Below are 8,898 nucleotides of genomic sequence, written 5' to 3'. Positions count from 1 at the left end.
ATGGTATGCATGCCTGTCAACTTTCGATGTAATGAAAGTTTGTCTTTTCAAAAACGAATGCAATGTTTGTAAAATGTATCATATAGAGGTCAAGTACCTCGCGATGTAATCAACTGTTGTGAATCGTTTATAATCGATATGGACTTCGTCCGGATGGATTAGGACGGGTCTTCACAGTTGGTATCAGAGCGGTGGTCTTAGCGAACCAGGTCTTGCATTAGTGAGTCTAACTGATAGTCGTTAGAATGCATTAATGAGTCTGGACTTCGACCGTGTCTGCATGTCAAAAGTTTTGCTTATCATTTAGTGTCGAAAAATTATTTGCTTATCATCCTTAAAGTCTAAGACACGTCTTACTGCCTTTATTGCATAGACAGTGTATAGTTAAATTCATATCTTAGCGTATCTGTTATTGTAACCTTTGCCTGACAGCTTCCGTAGATTCCTCCGTAGCTTATGGGATTTTAGTATTATATATGCATATGTAAATTATGTATTGCAGGGTACTAATCTACATCCTATAATCTATTTCTTATCGAAAATCCTTCATCTGATCGTACGAGATGAATCCCTCAACCAGTTCGAGTCCATCAGATTTCGATAGCTATTTCGATAGTTATTCCGACAGCTATTTCGATATGGATTTCCACTCGAGCTCCGAAAGCAGAGTAACCGGAATGAATCGATCAATTAGCCATCATCTATTCTGAATGAATTGGAGATGGGTTCGTAGTCGACTTAATCAATGGAAACGCGAAGAAGGCAATCATTTCCACTAACCAAATTCACCTCTTGACAATGAACCTAAAACGTTTACCCGCGAACCTGTTCGAGACACCATTTTCTCTCTCATTTCCAAAGTATCTCATCACGATCATATACTATCTCAGATTCTAAACCTCATTCATCCGCTCGTCCGAACCGACAATCATCCCGGTGTAATAGAAGAAGTTAACGAACTTCGCGCATAAGTTGTAGTCTTGGAAAATATGGTGCAAAACGTACCAGCTTCATCCAAATCACTGGCACCAACAGTACCACCAACAACCCAAATTTCAATATCACATGCCTCAACATCTCAATCTATACCTCGAGTATAATCATCATTCTACATGACATTCTACATCAGTTATCTTCGTTCGACATGGTAATTATGTAATCTCTAATGTTTTAGAGATTATTTATTCTAGTTCCAACTGAAAACTAAATGAGTTTAATATCATGTTAACTCATTAAATTCATGATTACATCTGAAGAAAATATATATGTATATATGTTTTCATAAAGATTGTAATTAAAAATTCTTTTGTACAAACTGTTAATAATAAAAATATTTTAACGGGTAGGTAATACCCGAGGAATATTTAAATTTCACATTAATAAGTTACACTGTATATTCTTCGAATCTGATTCAACAGTTATTCACTATCCTATTTAAAACCACCGGGATACTTATCCGTTCACCAAAGAATAACTATTTTCATTCAAATTCAATTTCATATTTGAATTTTGACCTATCAGAATCCAACAAGTGGCATAATGAAGAAATAATGGACACAATAAAAATTGATTAGAAACAGACTAATTAACAATATTAAATTTTATTAAGAAACCACACTAACAAAATCCTAGCTAACTGTTAATTCCGTATTACATTTTATTTATCGCAATTTATTTATCGCAATTTATTTTATCGCAATTTATATTCTCGCAATTTTATTTATTGTCATTTAATTTCTGTTATTTACTTTACGCACTTTATTTATCGTCATTTAATTTCTGTTATTTATTTTACGCACTTTAAATATCGGGACACGTATACAAGGTTTTGACATATCATATCGACACATCTATATATATTATTTGGAATCACCATAGACACTCTATATGCAGTAATGATCGAGTTCTCTATACAGGGTTGAGGTTGATTCTATAATAATATATATACTTTGAGTTGTGATCGAGTCTGAGACATGTACACGGGTCACGATACGTATTAATTAATTCAAATATTATATATTAAACTATATATGAATGATTGCACTGTCAACTGTGGACTATCGACTGTGGACTAATAACATTGGACAATTAAAATGAATTAAAATATTGAATATAACATATGAAACTAAACAATTCTTCAAGTTTGCCACTTGATTTCGTCTTAAACCTCATTTGTATCTTCACGATTACATTCTGCGTTCAAACCTTTCATGATTCTTGAAAACACCTCAATCGATAGGATGAATCAACCGCACTTCATCTACGGAAGGAAAGATTTATGCATATAGTTATGCACCTGAGAAACTCTCGGCAATTGAGTAAAAGTTCAACACGTAGCCGCGTCAGATCCTTTGGCATTTATTAACAAAAACAACTTTGCGATCCCTTTTCAAAATTAGCCAATTTTGTCACAGCTCCAACAAGTCAACTTCGACTTTTCGTACGAAACAACCTTATTATAACGTTTATATATACGCGTGCTCTTTTATTGTTACCAGGTAACCTTTCATATTCCATCATATTACCATCATCGTTTAATCATCTAAAAACACAATTCTCCTGAAACCACCTCGGATTAATAACCGATGATTCAGATATCATAGCATTAAATGCAGAGGAAACAGAAAAATGGTAGATGGTCTAAACGGACCAAAGTTTGATGATAAAGAAAGGAGTGTTGGGAACGCTCGATAGAAAATTGGGTATTGAAAAACAGATTGAGTTACCCATGAAGGAGACCAAGGACAAATACAAGGACCAAATCCTATATTCAAAGGATTCAGGTAATTCTGGATCCGTTGAAATCTTTAGAGAATATCTTGCTCCGAAGTCATGTTAAAATCTTGCGGAAAATCTTTCTCCATCAACCGTCGAACTTAGAAATTCCAAAATATCATCATCAATATCTTTGATATTTCTTAGGATATTTTCATAAATATTCTCGTCCGAAATTATATACCTCTTCGTGCTTCCTGTGTATCAATATATTGGAAACATTCAATAGAAAATATAGTACCGAAAAGCAGATTATGCGAAACTATGAAGAAAGCTGTGGATAAATCACAAAGAATAAGTTTGACTTCAAAGAATCCAAATAATTCAATGTCTGCTGAAGTCTATAGTGAATAACTTGCTCCTTACTCTAAACCCTTGCAGACAATAGTTTCTATCATCCTCTGATCTTAGATATTCTGAGATATTATCGTACCTTTCATTATAAATATCCTCCATATTTCTGGAGATATTTTTATAACTATTCTTATCTGAAATCATTAATCTTTTCGTGCTATCAGTATTACATCATATAGAAACTGTTAGTTTCTATATTCTGTAAATTTTCAAGCTTAAAATATGAATGTTATTGAAGTAATGATGGGAACTGATGCATGAGTTAGTATAATATAATGACACTTGATCAACGTGATTATATTACAGTAAGTCATGTTGAGTTTCTAAATGAAACGTGATGATTCACAGATCATAACGTCATCATGTGCCATGTTACATAACTCTTTCATCCTACTTAACTCCGTAACAAATCAAGAAAATGTATTCTTGATGGTTCTATCTTCCGTGATGTTGATAAATTTGAAAATCAAATCGTGCTATCACGTTCCTTCATGCTTAGAACATTATAATCATTCGAAACTCTATATCTATAAATTCTGGATCATTATTCGCTTGACTTGAAGTCGGGAAGAGAAAACAAAAGCATAGAGCTTTGAAATATAAGGGAGAATATAAAGTCCGATAACAACACATAAATTACAAACCATGTATATCAATGTTTATCGCAACATAAAGACACGGGAGAATTAAAAACATTATAATCCCGAGGGCGAAGTAGAAGAAAGCAGATTCCTCTGGTGGAAGTTGGAAAAGGAGAATGATTGTTGCGATAGTAAGGATGAGGACAAGGATCAGAACTGGATTAATCATTTTCAGAATCTTTTGGATGTATGAACTAAGAAAGAAAGTATAAGAATGGTGAGAATAATGGAAAGGAAGAGCTTAATTTATACTGGAAATATCAGACGTAGTAATCGGGGCAGATCACCGTATTTAATTAAAGAGATCTTAATTTCCATAAATCCCGAAGAATCAGATTTTATAGATCTTCAAGATTTTCTTTAAATCCCTTAAATTTCGGAATTCAACCAAGGCAATGTCAAAAGTTAAGACGCGCCCTATTTTCTAAATTCAAACCTGACTACGTCAAAAGTTAAAAACAAATCTTTGTTTCTCATTTCATCCTTTTGTGAATAGCTTCATTCGCACTCTTCGAATAATCGAATTATTTTTATCCATATTACTCAATGATGATAAAACTCAAGTTATCAACTCATATTCGTCAGGAAAACATATTTATTGTTAGCTATGACGACCTCACTCAAATTTCGGGACGAAATTTCTTTAACGGGTAGGTACTGTGATGACCCGGGAATTTCCGACCAAATTTAAACATAATCTTATATGATTCGACTCGATAAGCAAAGTCTATTAAACCGAGTCTCATTATGTTTGAACTATTTCATGATAACATTTGACCTTTAACTATTTCCGACGATTCACGAACCTTTAATTGTAACTAAGAATGTAAATATAAATAATTATATATAAAACTAATTATATTAGTATTAATGAACTATTAAGTAATTTTGTTATTATAAAAGATAACATTTAATAACTAAAGATTTTCATTTTGAATATATATAGTATATTGTATATAAATGATTCAAACATATTTTACCAACGTTATCAAAATATTAAATGTACAATGTTATACTTTGTAGTTAATTGTAAAAATATACATAATTAATCATCTACTCAACATTTAAAACATGATTTTATATATATGGTAGTATACATATATACATAAATATAACTATATATATATGATTTTATACATAATTATTATATTATGTATATGTAGAAATTTATAATATATCTATGATGAAATAATGTACTATTTTAATAAATATATATAATACTTACATATATAAAACATTTATATTTTTCATAATTACATACATAAGTATAATATAATTAGTATGTAAATAAATATTATAATATATTTATATTAAAATGCATAAATATATAATATTCAGTATATGTTACAATACATATTACATAATTATTAAATATTACATAATAATAGATGATATTAATAAATTAAATTTAAATACAAATATAGTTGTTGTAGTAATGTTATTTGTATCGTCAAATATCAATATTTGTATTCATAATATCACTTTATATCATATAAAGATGAAATTGGATGTATATATTAGATTATTATTACTAATATTATTATTATCGATAAAATATTAATATTATCATAATTAGTATGGTATTATTATTATTATCATTTTTACAATTATTATTATCATTAATATTATATTTATCATTATTATTAATTTTATTAATATTATTAGATATTAATAGTATTGTTATTATATATTATTATTATTAATTAAAAAAAAAACAGTAGGGATCTATATTATACGCGTGACCTCTGTATCCTCTATCTCTATTATTATTATTTTTTTGTTTCTTTCCTGCTCCCAACTCGTGAACCTGTGTTGACATTTTCTCCATTTTTTATCAACCGATCTCTATTATTACAACATGATTATGTATAATTGCAAATCAAATAAAAAGGAAATCCAATGGGATTAAAGAGCACAGCGATATTTTTTTTTCTACTTCTCTGCACGCTCCAATTTTTTTTTCTCTTAATTCAATTTCGAATAAAGTTTCAAAATCTAAAAATGCAGAAAGGTTAGAAATCTTTCTTTGAATCTATCTGCAAAATCTCAACTCTCAAATCTTTATATCGATCTTGAATTTTGAAGTCAAAGTTTAGTTTAAAAAAAGTCAACAATTGTTCTTGAGACAAATTCGCGTTCGTGTATATGTTTTTGATCAAATTGACGATTCCAGTAGTTTTTATACATGTTTAGAAAACTATTTCGTGTTATAAACATTATCTATAATGTTATCTATTATGAAATCAATTTTTTTTTGTTCCAAGAACCGACGCTGCAGTAGTCCTTTAGTATTTTTTTTTTATTTTAGAACCCAAATTATTTTTTTTCTGTAATGTTTTGAAGCTTTAAAGGGAACCCCGATTTTGTTTTTTTTTTTGGTTATTGATGTTTTGTTGAATCCATGAGACTTGTGGAGAAGAAGAGGAATAGAAGAAAAACAGTTTATATATAAAATTTAAATTCGATATTAGTACAGAGAATCAGAATTGGTGGGATGGTCGAGAGTGTTTGCGTGTGAGCATGTGGTCACGAGATCGATTCCAGAGGACGGTAGTTTCTTTTTTTTTTTTGAAACTCTTTTCATGTGAGGTAGTTTTCTTTTCTAATTTTATTATTGTTATTATATATTAATTATTATTAGTATTATTATTATTATTGTGATTGTTTTGATTGTTATTGTTATTGTTATTATTAGTATCATACTTGTTATCATATTTGAAAGTATTATAGACATTACTATTATTATTATGATAGGTATTAATAATATTATTATTAGTAATAAACTTATCATTTTAGTATTTTATCATCATTAGGATTATGATTATGATTATCATTATTATTATTATGAAGGAAATAAAAATATATTATTATCATCAATATTAGAATTTGTACCGGTTTATAAATAATAGTATCATCAGTACATTTACAATTAATAATATCATATTTATCAGTATCATCATTAATATTTACTAGTATTATTATGATTATCATTTATCATTTTATAAATATTAGAACCCTTATTATTAACATAAGTATGGTATTAGTATTAATATTATTTTAGAGTTATTATTATTAGTATCATTAACAGTTATCATTTTCATTTTTTTTGCTATTAGTATTATCATTATTAATAAAATTATTATTATTATTAGTAAATCATTATTATCTAAATTATTATTTTAACAAATAAATATTTTGTACACTATATATATACTTATGGTATATACTAGGATTGTATTAATAATTCACATAACAAACTAATAAAATTTCATAAATACAATACTAACCACAAATATATGTATATAAATATATTAATGTCACTATTTATATAAACGTAAATCATTATAGATATATATACATAAAATCGATATATATATAAAATATAATATAAGTATACGTTTTAAAATAAAGGTTAGAATAAATTCTACAAAACTATAATATATAAATAATACATATTAATAAATGAAATTTTGTAACTTACATTATACGTATTAATATATACACAATTGATATAGGTTCGTAAATCCGAGGCCAACCCTGCATTGTTCAATGACGTCATATGTATTTTTACTACAAAATACAGTATCGTGAGTTTCATTTGCCTTTTTACCCTTTATATTTTTGGGCTGAGAATACATGCGCAACTTTTATAACTGTTTTACGAAATTGACACAAGTACGTGAAACTACATTCTATGGTTGGATTATCGAAGTCGAATATGCCCCTTTTTATTAAGTCTGGTAATCTAAGAATTAGGGAACAGACACCCTAATTGACGCGAATCCTAAAGATAGATCTATCGGGCCCAACAAGCCCCATCCAAAGTACCGGATGTTTTAGTACTTCGAAATTTATATCATGTCCGAAGGAGGATCCCGGAATGATGGAGATATTCTTATATATGCATATTGTTAATGTCGGTTACCAGGTGTTCAATCCATATGAATGATATTTTTGTCTCTATACATGGGACGTATGTTTATGAGAAATGGAAATCTGAAATCTTGTGGTCTATTAAAATGATGAAAACGATTGTTTAAGTTAAACTAATGAACTCACCAACCTTTTGGTTGACACTTTAAAGCATGTTTATTCTCAGGTACGAAAGAAATCTTCCGCTGTGTATTTGCTCATTTTATAGATATTACTTGGAGTCATTCATGGCATATTTCAAAAGACGTTGCATTCGAGTCGTCGAGTTCATCAAGATTATTATCAAGTCAATTATAGTTGGATATATTATGAAATGGTATGCATGCCTGTCAACTTTCGATGTAATGAAAGTTTGTCTTTTCAAAAACGAATGCAATGTTTGTAAAATGTATCATATAGAGGTCAAGTACCTCGCGATGTAATCAACTGTTGTGAATCGTTTATAATCGATATGGACTTCGTCCGGATGGATTAGGACGGGTCTTCACATAATATGTCTATGTAACATACATTTATTTTTAAATATGAAATTTTTTAAATTAGACATGTAAATTTTAGTATATATGCGTATTTGTCTTTAGTAAAATTAACAAAATGAGTATTTGAATCAATTTTTATGCTATCTAATAATTAACCTTTTTTCCTGTTTTTCTTACAACTTTTTCTTCACTTCTTTTCTCATATCATTATTACAATTAACCAACCAAAATCACCGACCGTTAATCGACCGAAAAAATCCCCCCTTTCTTTACAACCTTTTTTTTCTTTTCTTTACAAACTTTTATTCACTTCATTTTTTTCTCGTTATTTTTTAAACATCCAATTAACCGACCGCTAACCGACCAAAACCGCCAAATTGACACCAAAATCCTTTTACAATGCAATTTCGAAAAATGTTAAGAATTTGGAAAGAGGCATAAGAGACTAAGAATGAAAAAAAAGAGGTCATAAAGAAAACCGACCCACAGTTTTAATTAAACCACAAGGTGGTTTCCTAATCTATATTACTAATCAACTGCCAAAAAAAAAAGAAGTGCATTTGTTATCTTATTTTATATTCTTATAGGGAGTATATATATTATTTCTTTTTTTGTTTTCCAATCGCCCCAATAACGTGGGCCCCACAAAACTAGTTAAGTTATAATCACAGTTTGTCAATTAAACACACTTTACCAAACTATTAAACAAATATGAT

The sequence above is a fragment of the Rutidosis leptorrhynchoides genome, chromosome 4 (genome assembly GCF_046630445.1).
Source record: "Rutidosis leptorrhynchoides isolate AG116_Rl617_1_P2 chromosome 4, CSIRO_AGI_Rlap_v1, whole genome shotgun sequence".
Lineage (NCBI taxonomy): Eukaryota > Viridiplantae > Streptophyta > Magnoliopsida > Asterales > Asteraceae > Rutidosis > Rutidosis leptorrhynchoides.
Note: the sequence above shows the minus strand (reverse complement) of the source record.